This window comes from Zootoca vivipara, chromosome 11 (assembly GCF_963506605.1).
Source record: "Zootoca vivipara chromosome 11, rZooViv1.1, whole genome shotgun sequence".
In the NCBI taxonomy this organism is placed as follows: Eukaryota; Metazoa; Chordata; class Lepidosauria; order Squamata; family Lacertidae; genus Zootoca; species Zootoca vivipara.
The window spans coordinates 24,518,737-24,541,202 of NC_083286.1; positions in this window are offsets into that span (position 1 = coordinate 24,518,737).

Sequence of the window (22,466 nt, forward strand, 5' to 3'; positions counted from 1 at the left end):
ATAAGTCGAAAAATTTGGTTATCGAGTCGTTCGTAAGTCGAGGTACCACTGTACTTACCTCACCTAATACCTCAAGTAGATTCTTAAGCCCAAATGGACTGCTGTAGGGTGTATCAAGTTTTCTTACTACACCAGAGTACTGATTTTCTCATACTCAGTCTATGCATATCACTGCACCCTGCCTTTCTATATTGCTCTATCATATGAACTTTCCATTGGACTTTCCCTTCTCTTGCAGACTGGTCTCAAGTTCTTATTTGAGTACATACATATTCTACTTCAATTTAACTTCTGTCCCTTCTGCCATGGGAGAACAGAGAGAGAGAGAGAGAGAAGCTGGTGTAAATAACACGGGCAGATGACAGGATTCATCTGCTAACTGGACAGGACACCTGTACAGTTCCACTCATTCTTCAATGGAAATGTTTATTTACAAAGGGAAGAAAGAAATGGCTCTGTTCTCCCTTTGTCAGTATGGTATGGTGTTTACCTCAGACTAGGAAATGACTGCAGCAAGCACTATTTTCAATAGCCCTAATTGTCCCAATTGATACGACATCACCTCTAGCAAACCCATACTGAAAGTTAAGTAAAATTTTAAAAAAATCCTTCCGGCAGCACCTTAGAGACCAACTAAGTTTGTTATTGGCATGAGCTTTCGTGCACATGCACACTTCTTCAGATACACTGAAACAGAAGTCTCCAGACGCCAATATATAATGAGAGGGTGGAGAGGGGTATTACTCAGAAGGGTGGTGGGAAAGGGTGATTGATTGATTGACAGACTGACTGACTGATAGCTGTTGACGACTGTTAATGACTGAATTGGTCTTGCAGGAAAAAGCAAGGGGTGAGATGGCCAAAAATAGCTTTGTGGTGTATAATGAGATAAAAATCCAATGTCTTTATTCAGACCTGGTCTCTCCATGGTTTTAAGCTTGGTAATAAGTTGCAGTTCAGCATCTTCTCTTTCCAGTCGATTTCTGAAATTCTTTTGTAATAAGACAGCTACTTTGAGACCTTGTACAGAATGTCCTTGGAGATTGAAGTGTGATTCCTGATGTCAGATTTATGTCCATTTATCCTTTGGCGTAGGGTTTGGCCTGTTTGTCCAATATAGAGAGCTGAAGGGCACTGTTGGCATTTGGTGGCATACACAATGTTAGAAGATGAGCAATTTAATAGTCCTGAGATGGTATGTTGGATGTTGTTGGGGCCAGTAAAGGTGTTGTCTGGGTATATGTGGCAGCAAAGTTGGCATCTGCGTTTATTGCAGGCTCTGGTACTAGTGTCCATGTTAAGTCTGGTGGTTGTATTATTGTAGGTGAGGAGTTGTTTAAGATTGGGTGGCTGTCTGTAGGCAATGAAAGGTCTTCCTCCCAGAGCTTGAGAAAGAGAGCTGTCATTGTCTAGGACAGTTGAAAGTTAAGTATATTGGTGCCACTTCTGGCCACTTTCTCACTGAATAGGTCAGCTGGAGGCCAGCTTCTCAGACTTCCCCATTCCTGCCTTCACATTGCTCCATTTGCAACTTGCATGGTCCTTTGCACAGCGGAAGAGAAATGGGGATAAAAACAAAAATAGAAAGAGTCGGAATTTGACTTTCCCCCCCTGAAAAATATAATGTATTTATCCGTCTATAAGACGCCCCATGTATAAGACTCCCCCTATTTTGGGGACAACAACCAATCGCCAGTCTACCCTTGGCACTACCCGTGTATAAGGCGCCCACTGATTTTTGATATTATGGGGGGACCTAGTCTTATACACGGAACAATACAGTACCTTATACCAGTTCATCCAGCATCCCCAAGCAGGAGCACTAGGGCTGCCATACGTCCAGAATTTCCCAGACATAGCTGGGAATTGGTCGTCGGAAATGGTGTCTTGGCAGAAATCGCTGAAATGTCCGGGGAAATCCAGGAGTATGGCAACAGATGTCGGAAGTGTAGATTTTGGCATATTTCATTTTAAAAAAGCTCAACAACTTTTGTGTCCGGATTTTCAGGTCTTGAAATATGGCAACCCTAAAGCTGGTCAAAGTTAGGCATTTTCAAGTTTTCTACAGAATCAGACTGGTACTTAGCTCTCTCTTAATGGTACCTAAAAGCACTTAGCTCTGTGCCTCATGCTCCATTTTAAATAAAATGATCCCGAACAATAAGCTATAATGGTGCTGCATTTTCTAACATTATGACCTCCAGAAAAACAGAATGTTCCCATCAGAGGACACTTTTTATTTCAAAAATTAGTAATGCTAACACATTATTTTTCTTATATGGCTTTCCATAAAATTACTTAACAGCTAGAAGTTTAACTTTAGTCACTGTGTGGGCATGTAAAGTCCTGAGTCATTCTGTCAGCTTTTCTTTAATCCATTACTGTTGATTTAGCAAGTTGCTGCTTTATTTGTATTTAAATCCTAATTTCTATCCTGAATTATTCACTGGTCAAGTCCGCATTGTCTGAGATGCAGACTGTAAAGTAAATGAACTAGCCACAGCAAGGGTTTTTAATTGCCTTCTGTCCTTGTAAAATCCTACAGTGCCAAAATAAATTATTCCTTCACTTGCCTTGGACTCATCACATTATCCTTAAAAAGGGGGGAGGGGGGCTCTTCATCAGTATGAAGTTTGAAAATAGTCATCAAAATGTCTTTATCTGCCCCATTTGCTGCATTGTGAGTCATTTATCCTAAATAAACTCTTGGAATCGCTATTTATGAATCAGCTCCCAGGAGTTAGAGAGTTACCTTGCTGTATATAAAGTCATAGCCCTTGAAGAGCTTACAATCTGATCTCTGAAATGGCATGATGAAACCGATGAAAGAGTGAAGAGGAAAAACCTATTAACAGCATAGTGGAGTGAATATTGCATTTTATCTTACTCAGACTGGACTGCTAATTAGGGTTCCCTGGAATATCCTTGCCACACTCAGTTAAGTTTCTGAAGGGGCATGCCAATGGCATGAAGCTTGGGGTTAAAGTGGATCAGATGTGTTGCATGACCTTGCAAGCCACATGCATCTGAGGTGAACTGATACAGGAGCCTGGCCAGTCTGAAGGTGAGGGTGACATCTGGGCCAACAAGGCTACCTGATTGCACAACCAGAGATACAATAACCAGTAATGTTTATTCCATTAATACATGGTTTAACAGTTAGGATTTTTTTTAAAAAAAAATGCTGAACTTCTATGCTTTCAAATAAAAAGTACGAATGTGCGAATGAAAGGAAAGTTGTGAGCATTTTTTTTTTCCAAATTCCGACCATGAAAAGTTAAAGTGCGGCTTGTATTTGTGACCTTACAAAAATTACCCCGTGTGTAGTCCCCCGTCCTCTCCCCCAAGGCCAGGAAGGGGGAAAGCGAGGAAGGGAGCGGCTTATATTTGGGTACTGTATTGTCTTTTTTTTCCCCTCCCCTTGACTTTTAAATGTGCGGCTTATATTCGGGCCAATACGGTATTGCTGGGGTGGGGGGAGTCTTGCTGGCTAGCATTTTCTCCTTGGCTCCCAAAAAATCGTGTTTATTGTTCCCTCCCTGCAATATTTTGTTGCATGTCATTTACATTAGCATGTTGATCATATTGTTCCCTTCCCTGTCTTTACGCCCTGCACCTCATAAACTCATCAAGTAGGCATCAAACCCTACATATATTAAGTAAAATAGAAACATCACCACCCGATCCCACCCCCTATTCACCTCGTTCCCCCTGTTTCTTCCCAGTGTCTCAACAAATGAAACTGATTTGCAAAAATGATCCATATAAAAATATGAGAGAGAGACACTGCACATACCTTTGTAAATCAAGAAATCTTTAATAAAAAGATTTATTATTAAATAATAAATCATCTATAGACGAGAGTTGTTACACTGTGAGTGCCAATCATAAGAGGTGTCTGTGAGGGTATACTTGTTACTTTTCCTTGTGTTGCATATCAGAAAATTAGATCCTTTATGAAAAATATGTTGTTCTAGAATCCAGTTTTGTAGTTTTTCCACCCTTCTGACTTACCAAAAAACATTTGACCCATTCCTTACATGGTTCCTCAGTTCTTCTTTACAAACATAAAAACAGAGCTCACAAAAAGTGCAACGTGGCTGATGTTTTCGTTTTTCTACCTATCGCTTTCTGTCCCACTTCTTTTCAACTCTGATGTTGATTCTTGCATGCCGGACAAACACATCTGCAAAGTTGCTGAATCAAATGTTGCCAAAAAGATGGGTCCTGCTTTGGTCATGAAAGACAACAAATGAGCAATGCCAAATGCTGGTGAATTTTCTTTGTAGAGAAACTTCTCAAGCTGTGCAACAGGTTTTCCAATATAAGATATTGATGTCAGGTTGTTTCAGATATTTAGGGTGCAATCCTACACACTGACCTAGAAATAAACCCCATAGAAATGAATAGGTGCATTCGCACTACACAGTAAGCCATAATTAATGGTTTATTGTGACGGCCTGAAATTTGATAATAAAGAGCGGTATATAAAAAATGTTAGCACAGATCGCTCCCGCTACTTTTTCTTGCCATCAACATGGGTATTAAATGTATTGACTGAATGAAGAATGGTGTTGAATTTGCTCTCATAACTGCTTAGATAATTGCTTAGATGAATGGGACTTTGGAAGCAGGTGCTGTGCTGTGTGAGAGAAAGTTTTAAAGTTTACTCATCAGTGAGCAATCATCTTAAGAAGTCAAAACAGAAGTATATATTCGAGAAATGTGTATAGAAACCAAAAAATTGTTGTCAGAATGCTTTCTTGCAAATAAAAACTCAATCACTGGATTCTGCCCACAGAAGGAATATAAAATGAATGTGACCACAATGGCAGATGGATCTTCCAAAAAGAATTCAGAGTGAACAGTTTGTACTATTTGCTTAGCTGTAAGGTCTGGTTCACTTGGAACACTACTTCCCTTTGTTATCTTTTGTTCTGTATGCTTAGGCATGCACAAACCATCAGGAACTCTCTAATATGGATTTTAAAATAGCCTCCAAGCTGACTCTTTATGTCAAACAGAATCTCAAACTGTCTTCCCATCTCTGGCTTAATTGGATGACTGCAACAAAGAACTTCCTATGGCATCTGCAACAGCATGGCCCTCAAATAACTTGTCATACCTCATTGGAAGACCCACCGTGAGATACTACTGTCAGCTTTTATTTAAGATTTGCACGACTAAGGCATTTTACTGTGTACATATTCCACAACACAGCAGGCATATTAAACCAGAGAAGTTAATAAGCAACTGTCACCTATCTTTTGGACCGCTGTATTTGATGACCTGATGCTAAAAAATATCAGCAGGAGCTGCATATTATTCCAAGCACTGTGGAGAGAGAGAGAGAGAGAGAGAGAGAGAGAGAGAGAGAGAGAGAGAGAGAGAGAGAGAGAGAGAGAGAGAGAGAATTTAACCATTGTGTTACCTGGAATGCAATACTACTTTCATAAGAGATCTGCCACCTTTTGACCTTGGACTTACCTAGAAATAAGTTTATTCTGACAGTAAAATTATACAATACCCAAAACTTGGCATATCTAGAACCCTCTTTGGGCATTCAAAAAAATATGTGGGTGCTCAAACAAAGAAGGGGCATGGGACCTGCCTCCAACATCTCTCTGCATGCCATTCCTACCCCCTCCTCTGCTAACCTTCGTACATTGAGCATTAAAGTCTGCAAGGGGACTCGAACCGTGGTCAGTAGAAACTGGATGTGGCTTCAGGTTCCTATAGGCTTTCATGGTTAACACACAAAGGTTGGGAGAAGAGGGGATGGGATGGCAGTTTGGGCTATTTTGCTGGTGTAACTGGAGAGGATAGAGAACTTGACACTGAGATCCAGTTTTCAGCAGCCTCTTGCACTGAGTAATGCCTAGTTCTGTCTTGAGTAGTTAGAATGCAACCAAAGAAGGGCTCTGGTGTATTTGACCAGCAGAAGGGCATAAATGGATTAGCTCGCCCTGGCCACACCACCATGCCACTTAGTGGTATACTCTCTCTGGAAATGGAAGGGCTATATTGCCCTCATAGATATAAACCATTGGTAGATGTATCCTCAATGAATGTTGAAGCCAAGTTCTAGGCACCTGTCAGTGGTGACCAGGAGTTGGGGAACAAGGTCATGGAGCCACAGCCAAGAACAAAGAGACACAGGGCCGTCTTAAGCGCCCCTGGCGCTGTGGTGTGCCAGATCTCTCCGGCGCCCTCCCGCCCCGTTTCCCAGCGCGGTGGGTGGGTGGGCGGGTGGGCGCAGCGCACAGCGCAGCTGCCACCGGCGCAGCTGCACGGCGGACCAGCGGACCGGCCAGCCATCGGGCGGGCGCAGCTCGCGGCGCCCTCCTTGCGGGCCAGCGCCGTGGTGCCCTGCGCCACCCAGCCTGGCCGTAGGGCCGGCCCTGAAGAGACACACGCCATAACCTAGAAAAATAAATTGTTCATCCCAAGTGCAAAGGTTATAACAACCTTGGCTTCCTGTCGAGAGAGACCCAGTGCCCAACCTGTGAATTTGGAGCCAATCTAGGGCCTAAGAAAATGCCTAAGAAACTTCCACATTGCACACCAGGCTGACTTCGAAGCCAGACCAGAATAGTTGGTACAAAATACAGCAGCTGGATTACTGACTGGGCCCAGGGGTGTGGAATGTTTCTAACCAGAATGAAAGCAACTACACTGTGTCAGGAGTGCGTGCAGGAGCCAGGCCCTATGATTGGTAAGGCCTCGCAGGACTGGGGCCTTCCTGAGTTTGGCCTGGAAGGGCAAGCTGTGACTGCACAGGGGAGCATAGCTCCCTTTTTTAAGGGAAATTCCCTTATGCTCAATAGGCTTCCTCGTGAGAAAAGGGAAAACTTGGCAGCTATGCAGGTGAGGCTTGACAGAAGAATCATAGCACCTGGTGGCAAGGGCCGGGAGGGCTATATAAGACCAGCATTTCCCTCTGGCTCTTTCACAGCAACACGCTACCCACCTAGCTGTGCTTCGGCTTCCTGACTCCTGGTATCCTGACTCTTAGACCCTTGGCTTCCCGATTTCCTGATTCATGGACTCTTGGCTTCCTGTTCCCTGGACTGCTGACCCTGGACTGCTGATTCCTGCTTCCCGACCTCTACCGCAGTCCTGACATACCAAGCTGGGACTCCGACAGCCTGTAACTTGGACCATGACACACTGGCTCCTGGTCCATTTCCAAGTACTATTGAAAGTTCTAGCCTTAAGCTTTAAACCTCTAGGCCAGTGTACACAGTGTACCTGCTCCCTCACGAACCTCCTCAGATGTTCAGACCTTCATCCAAGGTCCTTCCTAAGGTCTACCTGCCTTCAGAGGTGACATAATAGGGATTCACCTCTGATAAAGCATTTTCGGTGCTGATCCCCACCACTGGAATACCTTCCCTCAGGCACCGACTTCCATAATGTCTTTTGTTCCAGAGGAAGATCGTCATTTGACCAGGGCTGGATCTAGACACATCAAAAAAAGCATTTGAGGAAACGTGTGGTATACCTTATAATGGGAAATCACATTGGTGAAACACAGGACTCCAGAGCGCCATCTGGCACCACAGTGTTATAACGCATATCGCTTTTTCTTTACTAATGTAGCTGAGTCCACAGTCTTTTTTTCTTGGTCTTTTAATCAATATATGGTACTGGGTTTTAACATTTATTTTATTGTTTTAATGAATTCTTAATGAGTTTGCAGATTGGTTTTATTATGATGTTATTTTGAATTCTGTGGTCCACTCTGAAACTACTTTTAGGGCTGAAGAGCAATATAAAAATGTTCTAAATAAAAATCCCTGCACAGATCTCTATGAAGAAGGCACTTCACATACTATTATCTGTCTTGAATCCATAGAATTGCATTGTTAAACATTTATTTAACTTGATCATTTTCAATCTTTCCCAATACCTACTAAAACCAGTGTATTTCTGTTTTCATTTCAAGGGTCACCTGCCCAAATTGTCAAGTTGCCATAGGTTAAATTAAACATCAAAGCAAAAAAATAAATGTTATTGAATTAACCCAATCAAATGTTGTTCACATAATCTTGGATATATGCAATAAATGTTTGATTTTGCCTGTGGTTTTTAAGCAGTGTCTGTTGTTATAAACAATGGCAATTATCTTCAACCACATACAATTTATAAAGCCCTAGGACAATGCTGTAATTGCATTTTAAGACTAATTTAACTATATCTGGAGAGATTTCAAATATGCAACATTAGAATGAGAGAGAGTCCAACTAAGCAAGGATTAGGCATAGAATAATCCACAGTTTTTATTCTGAAACTTGCCTCAAGTGCCTTCACATAAGATCTCTAAGAATTTACAATGCCATTATCCACATTGTTAATATCTTGGAATTTATCAAAATCACGCTAGAGACCAAACTAAATGCCATGTAAATATCTGTCTGACCTATAAATAAGTGTCATCTCCACAGAGATGAAATGTTGAGATTTAAAAGCCTGGATCAATAACATTAATATATAATAAGGATAACAAGCCAAGAACTGATCCTTGAAGGACTCGGGGATCAGGCGAAAGGTATTCATCCAACACATTGCTTTTATAAAGCAATAAGAGATGTAAACATAAAATATTTAAATCTATTGTTCCTTTGGAGTTTTCAGTCCTCAAACATTGTTTTTTATCTAAAGTTCCAGTCTGTGTTAAACAAGGGTTAACCTAAGTCATTCCCTTGTTTATCGGATCTAAATGCCGGCACACAATTCATACTCTCCCCTTCCTTGTTTTTATAAGTTATGCTTCATCCACCGCTCTGGAAAAATCTCAAGAAGGGTCTTGCATTCTTCCAATAAACTTGAAGGGGATCCTACTGGTTTGACAAATGGTTTGCACTGAAGGGGAGAATAGAAGACAACATGGCATAATCAGCCAATGCCAACAGATGTGTCCTCTAATCCAGTGCTACTCAGAGAGGAAGTCTGTGGGCCAGTGCTGTACTGTGGCTGCTGTCCATGCCAACTACACCACAGCCCAGGTTGCATATGATGCTGAAGGGACCAAATGGGATCGTCCTCAGAAGGCCGTCCTTTTGTGACTGGGCCCCTGGACACACCCCTGACTAAGTAGGTTTCGTTTCTAGGTCTAAGTTTCATTTCTCTAAATAGGCATCACGGGTCACAGCCAATCGGGAAAGAGGTGGGGGTGGTTATGGAATTATATAAGCATCAGTGCAAGAGTGCCCTGGGCACTTGTTTGGAGCTGATGAATACACACCCTTCCACCCTTAGCATAGGTTTTCAGCCTTGCTTTGGACTATGTGTGAGTTGCCTGTCTCAGGGGCCGGGTAGAAATTTTTATCCATTTGGCAAATTGGCACTGGCCACTTGGTTTTTTGCCTGCCCCCTTCGCAATCGTCAAAACTTTCCAGGTTTGGTGGTTAGGCTTAATTTTGTGTGTGGATGGGAGGTGTGGCCATCACCTGCCCCTCAATGACCAAAAGGGATTCTGTTAAAGGAATCTGGGGGTCCCGGATCTCGTCCAAAGTCCACTTGATGGGCTAGGGCCATGCCGGGATCACAGGAACCTCGCGGTAAGCTTCTGTCAGGCAAAACCCCAATGTTGCTGCCCCGATGGGTTTACCTACATATACTCTGCCAGCTGGAGCAGTACAGTGTAGTCCATTACAGTGGTACCTCTACTTACGAATAACTCTACTTACGAATGGAGCTCCGTCCGCCATCTTGGATGCGGTTTAGATAGGATTTTTTTCTACTTACGAATTTTTAGATAGGGTTGCTTCTACTTACGAATATTTTCTCCTAATGCATTCCTATGGGATTTGACTTACAATTTTTTTCGACTTACAAATGTGTGTTTGGAACACATTAAATTCGTAAGTAGAGGTACCACTGTATAGTCTTCAGCCAATGCCTATGCCAATACCACTCACCTTTAATTTGCAATCAACAAAGTTGTGGTCTTAATGTTACCCATCAACCTGAGTTCTGTGTCCGTGTGTAGTTATTTCATGGGGGGCTGGCTTGGGGCCTCAAGACACAAACATGGTATCAGTCCCTGGCACAATAGGGTGGGGGGAATTGACAGCCCAACACATCACATAGTTTGAGAAGTACTGCTCTAACCATCATGCCAGCTGTTTTGAATGTAGTAACGGCCACCAAGCTGGACAGCTTTAAAGAAGGAATGGATATATTCATGGAAGGTAAGCCACTTTGATATTTTATAGCAATCAAGTGTTATATAAATGTTGGGGGGGGATAAGTAAGGCTATGAATGGCTACTAGGCATGATGGCTACATTGCCTCAGGTATCAAAGGCAGGGTGCTTCTGAATAGCATTTGCTGCGAATCACAAGCAAGAGAGTCTTATATTGCCTGTGTCCTGCTTGCAGGCTTCTGACTGGCCTCAGATTGGCCACTGTTGAGGCCTTTGGCTAATCCAGCTGGTCTCTTCCTTGGGTTCTTTTGGCTGTAGCATTGTTATAAACAAAGGTGTTAATTGCTCGTGCAGAAGCTGGAATGCGAGAAGCTTATAACACAATAAATACCCTTTGAACCAATCTTTGTGTGTCTCGCGTTTCGGAGAAGTATGGCTCTCATCCTGGTTCCATCCAAGGTGTTTCCTTTTATATTTCAGCCATTCCATGTCCCTGGTCTGTTTCAACTTCCCACATCTAGACCGAAATGCTACCCCCCACTTATAAAATAACAGAATTATAATGGTAGTCCAGTAGCACCTGGCCACAGGAACATTATACCCTAGTTCAAGTAATGCCGCATTTAGGAAAATGTCATTCGATGAGGTGTTTTGCTGAATGGGCTCAAACTCACTGAAATCAGCACAAGGCTGTTAGCAGAGCAGACTTCATAATGTTTCTGCACTTTTACCCCAGGTCAACGACTTCTCCATATGGTCTCTATGACAGCTGTAACAACTAGCACTATTCAAGTGAATCTGAGTGTTTGTTTCCTTTGGCCAATCACCTGATCTAAATTCACACCACATTAATCCATGAAATTATTCAAATCTGAAATCCAGCTTTATTTTTAATTCATTTATCTTTTCTTATTTTTTTCCCAGTGTGTACTCAAAAGCACTTTTCAGTTTTGACCAAATGCTCCCCCTTCTAATCCAGGGCAGTAAGTCACCGTTCCCTTGTCATCTAGGGGATGGCTGAAGCTGAGATGTTTCAAGTTTGTGAAGTGAATTCCTTTTTGGGTTCCATTTTGGGGTTAATATCAACATGGAAAGTATTCCTCAAATTCATACTATCTGGCTTTTAAAATACAACTGACTTCCCCAGTTTTCTAAAAACAAGACAAATAACTGGAGGTGTGCTTTTTTAAACAGCCTGTATAATTTGATGTAACATCATGAAAGACACTTAAGAGGTGTGCTTTTGTAATTTTCCAGTTTTATTTCAATCACCACCTACATTCATCCTCAGGAAGTTGAGAATTAACATTTTTAAAAAACTGCTTCAGCATTCTATTTTGGGAGGGGGGGAGAGATTCAAATGTTGGTTTTCCATCAAAAGTGATGCTTCACACATGCATTTTTAAATGTTCTGGAGATGCTCTATGAAACTTCATGATGGAGCAGATGGTTTCATCAGATATATTGCAACATATCAGTTACTTATTTGAGAAATTAGAGCTAAGCAATTAAACCCAAGTAGACCCCCTGACTCACAAGTCAAAAATAGACCTGCACCCAATGTTCTTTCAGTTGAAAACTGGGAGCTCTGGGGGCAAACTTTTTCACAAACCACTAAGAACTATGATCACCATTGTTGCCTTGCCTACTTTATGGTCCTGTCAACAGTAGCATTTCCACTAGAGGCTTCTTCTTCTTCTGGGCACCATTTTCCCCCCTCACGGTTAAGCATCATTGCATGACATCACTGTGAAACCAAATCTCCCTGCCCTCCTGCTGAATTTTTGCAGGTTGGGGAAAAAGTGTGCCAGGTAATAGCTAGGAGCATGATACCTACCAGTGAGTTTTCCCTAAACATCATCTCTGTTAGTGTGCATGCACACACACAGATATCCAAAATGGCTTCTGTGAATGCAACCTGTGACTAGAGTGGTGAAGATATTTCTGCTCAGAATTATGTAACGAAGCTAAAGCTTCTTCTTCTTCTTTTAATCCGGTAGATCTAATTGCAGCCATTGTTGTTTTACAATGTAGCTGTCCCACCACATGTCTGTAACCAGGCTCATGTGTGGCTAATCTAACATTAAAAATACAGACCGTTGGAAATTTTCTTCATGTGTTTTAAAGACCCAAAGAAGGCAGCAGAAATGGAACTAGCCCTTAGAACCTTGGGATATTGCATTTGAAGTTTAAAGATAATAAAACAGAAGCCCTTTCGCTCTGCTTTCCAGTTTCCCTAAAATGCTTTAAACCTGCCCATTGTGGAAAGAAAGAGGCTTTCCCCCTACATGATCAACAGCACATGGATTACATTAAAAAGGAGCCCTTTTCTGGAAATGGGCTCTTAACCATTCACATGAGTAATCCTTTAAATGTGTAGAGTGTTAAAATCAGGTACATCTGTATCAGGGCAATGAAACATTATTTCACATGCACAAATATAAACCAGCAAATACTGTATCCTTGTGACTGGTTTGTTTCAAATCCAGTGTATTGTTTAACTTAGGAACTATTTTCTGGTTTGCCTTGCTCCCAAACAGAACTATCTTTATTTGCCCAGAATGCTGGTGAATTGCTGTTTTTCCTTTCATGGAATGTATATCCCACTTTGTAATTGTAATAATAATAATAATAATAATAATAATAATAATAATAATAATAATAATAATACCGTAATAATAATAATTAATAAGGGCAGCAACAGCAGAGTGGCTGGCCATGTAGCCTACTTTACACATGACAGAGTCCTCTGTTTTGAGGGCCTGCCCAGTTGAACTCCAATATAAAGATAGAGAACCACACAAAGACCGACCAGGGATTTTGAAGCTGCTCATCTGCATGAAACATCTTGCCAGCAGACTGCACAGGAACGTGGCACATCTTGTCACAGTCTTTCCCAATATGGTGATATGGATTGTGGTTTCCATTTAAGGTAAAGGGTAAAGGGACCCCTGACCATTAGGTCCAGTTGTGACCGACTCTGGGGTTGCGCGCTCATCTCACATTATTGGCAGAGGGAGCCGGCGTATAGCTTCCAGGTCATGTGGCCAGCATGACAAAGCCGTTTCTGGCAAACCAGAGCAGCACATGGAAACGCCGTTTACCTTCCCGCTATAGCAGTTCCTATTTATCTACTTGCATTTTGACATGCTTTCGAACTGCTAGGTTGGCAGGAGCTGGGACCAAGCAACGGGAGCTCACCCCGTCACAGGGATTCGAACCGCCGACCTTCTGATCAGCAAGCCCTAGGCACAGTCTTTCCCAATATGGTGATATGGATTGTGGTTTCCATTTAAGGTAAAGGGTAAAGGGACCCCTGACCATTAGGTCCAGTTGTGACCGACTCTGGGGTTGCGCGCTCATCTCACATTATTGGCAGAGGGAGCCGGCGTATAGCTTCCAGGTCATGTGGCCAGCATGACAAAGCCGTTTCTGGCAAACCAGAGCAGCACATGGAAACGCCGTTTACCTTCCCGCTATAGCAGTTCCTATTTATCTACTTGCATTTTGACATGCTTTCGAACTGCTAGGTTGGCAGGAGCTGGGACCAAGCAACGGGAGCTCACCCCGTCACAGGGATTCGAACCGCCGACCTTCTGATCAGCAAGCCCTAGGCTCAGTGGTTTAACCACAGCACCACCTGGATTTCCATTTAAATGATAGCAAATGTCTGATTTCCCCACACATCCCCCCTGCTGCCCCTCAGACACTGCCCTTCCCCAAAAAACCCCACTCTGGAGGCAACCAATTTGCAGGAAGCAGATATGGGGAGAGGAAAAGGAAGTTCTGCTGCACAAATGGAATCTGTTACATCATGAATGGACATAATAGGATGTCACCAATTATTCCTAAATTTGCATCCATATACCGGTACAGTGGTACCTCGGTTTACAGACACAATTGGTTCCAGAAGTCCGTACTTAACCTGAAGTGTACTTAACCTGAAGCGAACTTTCCCATTGAAAGTAATGGAAAGTGGATTAATCTGTTTCAGACAGGTCTGCGGAGTACTTAAACTTAAAATACTCAAATTGAGGCGTACTTAAACCGAGGTATGACTGTATATATGCCAATTTTCTGTAACTAACCAGTTGCACTTTGGAAGACAAACTTAAAATCCTGGAATGGCAAATATCAGGAGATAGGCTCCTTTAAGTATTCAGGACCCAAATCATTCAGGGCTTCATCAAAACCTTGAACTGGGCCCAGTAACAAATGAGCAGCTCATGAAGTTCTTGTAGGATCCTAAGTACAGTATATACACAGCTCACTACTTTGCCAGATGTCCTGCATTAGCAGCAGCTTCCAGACCTGTATTCATGGCTAGCCCTATGTAGGGCACATTACAGTAATCTAAGCTTTCTATGTGAGCAATATGCTAAATAACCTAATCAGTTAAATATGGAATTGCCAATGCTTATAAGCCCATAAGAGCATTACATAAGAATCCGAGAAGAGCCTGCTGGATCAGGTGAAAGGTCCATCTGTTCTCACAGTGGCCATCCAGATCCCTATAGGAAGCTTGTAAGCAAGCCCTGAGCACGACGCCACTCTGCTCAGACCAGGAGAAATCCCTTTACTTCTGCAAGATCAAATGGTTTTCCTCAATTTTTGCAATTAAAAATCACTCCGTGGAAACATTTGTTACGTTGAAAAGAAAGGCTGTGTTCTGGCTGTTTCCTTTATTATAGCTGCTTCCAGTCTGTGCAAGATAAGACGCAACATGCAGATTGGAATCAGTACAAATACAACATTGTTATGAAATATTTGTTTTTCACTTAACAACTCAGTCGATCAGAAATAATATGAGACTCCAGTTTGGCCCCAAACAAAGATTTCTGCTGGATATGATATGATTTGTTTTTTTGTTTTTTTACCTTCCTGAATAATATTTTATTCTTAAACTGGTTTTGTACTCACATCTACACACTTGAGAACTGTGAGTCATAGAACGTCACCTATAATTTGGGTGTCAGCTCTTCTGAAAAGCTTTATACCTTTTCAAGAACAGTTTTTTAAACTTTTCCTCTTCAACTGCAATTATTAGGCACAGATTAAAATATACCTTTTCAGTCCTTGTTTCTCTCACATGGGTGAAGGAATACAGTGTTAAGTCATCTCGGGTTGTAACTTTAATCACTCTGAGATTTAAATGATACTCCTTGGTATTTAAGGGCAAAATTATTCTCTTAGAACTTGAAAATGGTGATTACAGTTTTCCCTCCGATAGCTTAAATGATTCAGTTGTGTAGGCTTTCAAATGGTATTCAAATCCCTCTTCTCATCAGAAAGTGGTTTTCTGAGAGTCATTCTCTCTGGCTCCAGCAGGACCATATCTCAGTCTGATGTTCTTATTCTAAAAAAACTGCATTCACTCATTAGATAAAGACAGAGGAATTCCATGTTAGCAGCAGACACGGCATCTGGTGAAGTGTTTTCATGCCATTCAGTTTTCTCCACATTGCTCCCCTAAACCCTCTAAACTCCCTCATTGTCAGCTCCAATAGTCCCTGTGATTGGGGCCTCTAGTATCTTCGACCTTGATAATTCTGCAAGATCTGCAAGATTAGAATGAACTATTTGATTAATATGGGGAGGAATTCCACCACGGCTTCTGGTGGGGATAAAAGCTTTCCAGAGCAAGCCCAGAATCCACTGCTTTCTAGTGGGTTCCAGGCCCACTCCAGCAGTAAAGGGGGGCCTCTGGTGGCGGAGTGAGGGGTGTTTTGCGTACTTGCAGACCTTGAAATCTGTCAGCTGGGGTTCTAACAGCAACGAACCCACCTGGCTGCACTAGATCCTGATTTGCAATCTCCAGTCCTGAAAAGGGGCAGCGGTTGCACCTGTCCCTCGCTGGATTAGAAACCTTCCATCATGAGTGTGGAATCTGCTTCACATTACATGACCAAAGCTTTCTGATGGTGCTCCTGCCTTGGAGGGCCATTAAGATGTGAATGGGGTCTGGCACAGCCCACTCACACACCCCAAAGCCCCCCTGTTGCATTGTAGAGTTTCTGCACAGGACACTTCCTGTGGTCCAAGAGGTTTTTTGTTCCTCCCATCGCTTTCCCTGGAAAAACCCGCTGTTTACCACCAGAGGCACCATCTTCCGAAGAACATTGAGGGGGGCCTGTTGCAACATCCTGACATCGCTCTGTGCCTGGCTTTGTGCCTGGCCTCAAAATAGAAAAAAGATTGAGGGGGGCCCAAAGGTCTTGGTCCCCTGGAGTCAGTGCCTATGTTTACCACTGAATCAGAACAAATGCCAAACCACAGAAAACCTAATTGATGTTTGTTCTGATTCAGTGGCGGGTTTTCCTGGGGATGGGGGAGCCACAGAACAAGCAGAAGAGTGGGAGAGCATTCCTTCATGAAAAATCAGTGATTCAGTAAAACACCACCCCCTCACTGGAAGAGAGAGCTTCAAGTCTAAAGGGGCCTGGCCACCTGAGGCCTTCTGGCACATCTACACCTCTGTCATCCATTCTGGAGTCCACAATGGGTGGCAGGGGTGGTCTATTAGATAGATAAAGTGAAGGTAAGTCTTTTCAGAAATGCTTTGAAGGTCAGCCAGGACTTTTGTTTGCGCCTTGATGAAGATGGCACAGGCAACTGGGATCCTGCCTATCCATTCTGTCACAGGAAGCCAGATTTCTAACTGTCAGGGCATTTTTCCCACACTGAAGATTCTCGCCGCACCAGTATTTGAGGGTTCACATTCATACATTCTGCATGCACAGCACACACACACTGCACTGGACCAACATGTGGTGGATCAAGCTGTCAACATGATGCATTTAAATCTATTCCAGTTCCACTGTATTGTGCAGATGGCTGTTTGTTGTTAGATTGCATAGCCGTTATAAATCTTGTTGTCATGATGAATCAGAACTGGCTAAACCAGTCATATACATTCATTGTATGCACTACTCTCCCTCTTTATGATTAATTCCACTAGTGGTACCAAATTTGCATGAATGAATGTCAGTGTGTTTTCTGCCCCGAACATTTCCTCCTGGCTTTGACTCAGCCCGGCTGACATTTATTACGAATAATAGCTAAATATTCTTGATTTAATGGCTGCAGTGGCTCCACATCTGAAGGTGATGTTTGTAATAAAAGAAGACAAGACTAGCTTATTAAAAAAAATACTAATCAGATTGTATTTGTGCTCATAATGGATAGAGTGCACAGTTACACCAGTATAATGGCATGGCCCTTTTTAAAATGCAGCTGTTAGGAGTCCAAGTTCAAGAACATATTGACTGCTTTATTTCCTCTCCTCCCCTTTCCCTCATTTCGTGTGTGTGTGTGTGTTGGGTAATAGGAAAGAGAGGGGGGAAGCTGAGAGGCAAGGGGGAGGCATGCTTGAATAGTGCCTCTGGAAGATCAGCAAATATCTATAGAGATATAAGCATTGTAATAAAATAAAAAACATAAGAGCGTCATCAAGTAGCCCCTAATGGAGGATCTGTAGTGCTGCATCACAATCCTGGATTTGTATGAAGTCAGGGTGGGATTGGGGCATAAAGGTTGCACAACAGCAGTGACTGTGGCGTGGGAGTGAGAAGGGGGGGCACTGAGAGAGGAAGGGTGGTGGTTTAAAACAACAGGAGAGATCCTTCACACAGTGTATTTCGCTTCCCATACCATGTGTTGTCTTCAGCATGAAGTACCAGGTTCAATGTAGTAATTTAGAGCAGGTATTTTATTAACAAAGAGTTTTATAGGTACAACATCCATAACTTTTTTTTTCTAATTGAACAAGCAAACCGACAGCCTTGCTCCTAAGATTCTCATCATCTTGAAGATACAGCAGCGTATATAATTACAGGCCGTGGGTGCAAAGGGGGCTGCAGAAGGGGAGAGAAGGGGGAGCATGGAAATGAAGGTGGTCTGTGTGCAAGGGGGAGTTGAGAAAATGGAGGAGGAAGAAAAGGGGGGTAACAGTGAAAAGAGAGATGCCAAAAGGAGGAAGTAGGAGGCATGAGAATGGAAGTGAAAACAGAAATATGAAAAGGGCTGCAGAATAGAGGGGGGTGGCTTCATAACTGGGTGGAAAGTGAAAAAGGTGCTAAGTAGTTAGGGTTGCCATAGGCTTCTTGTTGTTTTAGTTTTGCCCAAAGATTTTTAGTTTTGCAAAATGACAAAAGAGAGAGAGTTTTGAGCTATTTTTAATGAAGTTTGCCAAAATCTACACTTCCAACATGGGTTGCCATACATATGGATTTTCCAGGACATTTCACCAATTTCTGTCTGGCGGCCGGTTCCTGGACATAGGGCAACCCTATTGGTAGTTGCAACGTATGGGAGGAGGAAGATGCAGAAGGTTTGTGTGGAATGAGGAATTTCAGAGAAGGAGCAGGAGGAGGAAACATGGACATGGAAGTGAAAGAGAAAACAGAGTTGCAAAGTGGGGCTGCAGAATAGAAAACAGTGTGTTTAGAAATATGGTTCTGAAGAGGATTGGGGAGTGGAATGAGCAGGTGTGTGTGTGTGTGTGTGTGTGTGTGTGTGTGTGTGTGTGTCATACATGATAATTTGCACTTAAACACAGACTGAACTAAATTTCTCTCCCATCCCTAACCACAGGAAGGAAAGTTATAATTCAAAACCAACATTTACCATATTAGAGGTGTCTCAAGGACAAGAAGTGTAGACAATGAAGTAAAATGTCAGGGTGAGGACCCCCAAACCATGGGACAATACTATTTTTTTGAGAACTGTTCTTCTTCAACATTCTAAAGAAAGAGATATGTGTTGCATAAAGTCCATTGTAACTTGAAAGTGCTCCAAAATCATGTCTCAATGATGCTTGAGCATTTGCTACTGTCTCTATCTCCTGGTCTGTCAAGTTCCATCTCTGAGCCATCACCCCCAGATGCTATCTGCCAACTCACTAGTTACAATCCCTTCACTCCACCAGTCAACGGCAGGAAAATACAAGCTTTCATTCAATCCAGTATAAAGAATATTCCAGCCCAATCTGTAGTGTGTTGGCCTCCCAATACCGGGTGCAATGGTGAAACTGTTCCTGAACTGGACTACTTCAGACTGCAAGTGAAGGATTATGATGAGATTCTGTTGCATTTTTTAATATATATAATGAGTCTTTGCTTTTGACCAGAAAATCACTATCACACTTAACAATATTCTTCAGAGCTCATTTACAACTTGATGTAGAGAGTTCTCAAGCACCCAGGCTCAACCTGTAAATAATACCGGTAAGCCCTCTCTGGGGCAGACATGCTTTATCTATATTTATTGCATGTGTCTGGCTACTTATTTATATTTTTTTTTCCTAACAGGCACCAACCAAGAATTGTTCACATCAGAGGTTTTAATTACTTGAAATACTTTTTTATTGATCACAGACAGCAAAGTCATTTTTGTGTTAACCTTTCAAAATGTCAATTTAATTTATGAATACAATAATTTTTTAGCTCTTTCCCTATGGATGATGTATGCTGCGCTCGACCACTGTTATAAAAGGATGCTTTGATTATATAGCAGAAATATGTTTAAGACTGAAGATTGAAATAGACCTTGAGACATAAAAGCCCAGTGGCCTATCTTTAGCAGAGCTGGCAAGAACTATTGTGGTAGATTTTTTACAGGGGAAGCTTAATGGTTGCCCATGTCTTGTTATAGCCAAACCAGGGTAGTAAGAAGGTTCAATATCCCAGACTGACACTGGCTAAATTTCAGCAAGTTTTTCATATCTTAGAGATGGGTGAGAAATTCAGTTTGGTAAGGCAAGCCTACTTAATTTCCACTCCTCCTAATTTTGAAGTACAGTTCTACAACTCAAAAAAAAAAACAACTCGTTTACTTCATGTGTATATTAAGGGAAAGTATCTATTAACATGCATATATTACTGAAGATAACATACAAAATGCATTATATCGATGAAATGTGTATGCAAAAATGTGTATGTTAGAGGAAATGTGCGCTAAAATACCTGAACATTTTCCTGCAGGATTTTTTTTTCTTAATTGCAACCTGATCTGGAAATGTGGTGAACTGAATTTAAGATGATGAACAACTGAAACTGGCAGATTCCCTAGCCTTGTTTACATAGCAATAAAATGGAAATGATTTTCCCCTGCTCAGTGGCCCTGTGTATTCTGCACTGTTCTATTACTCTGAAACAGTAAATAAGACTATGTAGAAACACAGGAAGTGACCTTATCTATTGGTCCGTCTAGCCCAAGATATTCTCCACTGACTGGTAGGTCCTCTCCAGGGAAGAGGAGGGAGGGGGGGTCGTCTCTTTTGCATTGCCTGCAACCTGATCCCTTTAACCAGAGAAGCCAGTGACTGAAAATGGGAAGCATATAACGACAAGATTTGGATGATATCAAGAGGATTAATGGATATAAGATTCCAAGGCATCAAATAAAAATACTTAAGAATCATTTGGAAGGATGTATGGAGGCTGTAGATGTGGAAATGGTCACTAATCTGATAGCACAAAAGTGATGATTGGGGGACAATAAATCACCCTCCTTTGTCAGAATGGTTCTTTAGAATATGAGGTCTAGCAATAATGTCTGATCTAACATAGGGTTTGTAAGAGGCTTCCATTCCCCTCATGGAGCTACAGTTCTCAAAGTTCCCTGTGAAGAGTGTTTGTTTGTTAAATGACGCTGAGAATTGCAGCTCTGTGAGGGAAATAGTTATGAAATCAGTGTAGATCCCAAAGTTGGTTTAGGGAGGAAATCTGTGTGTCAAGACTCCTGGATGATTTCTCTAAAAGGACTTGTGCCTTTGGCCATTTCCCTCTTTATCATTACCCTCATCTCAAAAGCACAAACAGGGCATGGTAATGTCCACAGTGACCAGTGTTAGAAACTCAGATATATAAACTAGGCATTAAAATGGCTCCTTAAACCAAGATTGCAGTCACCAAAACGGAGTGTCTAGTTGCCATTTTGGGGGCAAGACGGCTCTAAAGTCTTATTTTTCTAATGATGGACTGACTGTGATTGATTCTCATATACAGTGGTACCTCAGTTTAAGTACACAATTGGTTCCGGAAGTCTGTACTTAACCTGAAGCGTACTTAACCTGAAGCAAACTTTCCCATTGAAAGTAATGGAAAGTGGATTAATCCGTTCCAGATGGTCCACGGAGTACTCAACCTGAAGCTTACTTAACCCGAAGTATGAGTGTAATTGGTTGGTTCTTGAACCAATTGGTTCTGGAAGTCCGTAGTTAACCTGAAGCGTACTTAACCTGAAGCGAACTTTCCCATTGAAAGTAACGGAAAGTGGATTAATCCGTTCCAGATGGGTCCACGGAGTACTTAAACTGAAAGTACTCAAACCGAGGCGTACTTAAACCGAGGTATGATATGACCGTACACATTTAGCTAGTTCAAATGACAACCTTGAGGTAGATTAAGAGCTTTGAGAACTTAAAAAAGAAAAGTCACTTGATGCAGGGACAGTCCACATATATATTGGGCTATCTCGACCTCTTTTTCTTTATGGTGACTTCTCCTGCTCAGGCTACACAGAAAAAGCAACTTGGTTCAAGAAATTCATTCTGGTTGTGCAGATAAATTATAACAGAATTCTACAAGATGGGGTATTAGTGTGTGAAAACAGTCCAGATCCAGTTATCCCCAGATGGTGGAGATGTCAGGCATCTTCACTTGGTCACAAGTGGTTGAAAGCCAGGTCAAAAGGTGCCTGAATCCTGGCTAATTTTGAACACCTTTTAGTGACCTGCCAACAATTTGCCCCTACCAGGATCGTGACATTCATTATTAATCCATTACATACCCAGGAATAGGGAACCTGTGGCACTCCAATTGTTGCTTGACTTCAGTTCCCATCATGCTGGACCACTAACTGAGCAGTAAGCTCAACAACATCTGGAGGGGCCAGCTGTTCCCCATCCCCGATGTACTGTCTCAAGACCTTCATTCTTTGATTGCTGTCATTTGGCCCTAAACAAAAATGCCATGTTCTTTAAGAACCCAAATCTTGGAAGGAGAATGAAGTGGTCCCAAAATAGGCACAGTGTATGTTTCTGGGTTTATATAGCAGCACATGGCGCACTGAAATGAGAAGTTCTTATACTTCAGGTACTTTTACATTGAAAGAGGCTTCCAGGATGAAAGCCTTTGGGTGGGGTCAACTAAGTTGCCGTGTGTGCAGAACGCGGTTTGCTTGGGCAACAGGACTTTTCACTCCTATCTTCTTCTTTTTTGACACAGTGATAATCATAAACAAATAAGAATAAAAATGTGCACCCCACCACCGAGACCATTCCATTGCAACTACCCAGCCTGCCAAAATTTCAACA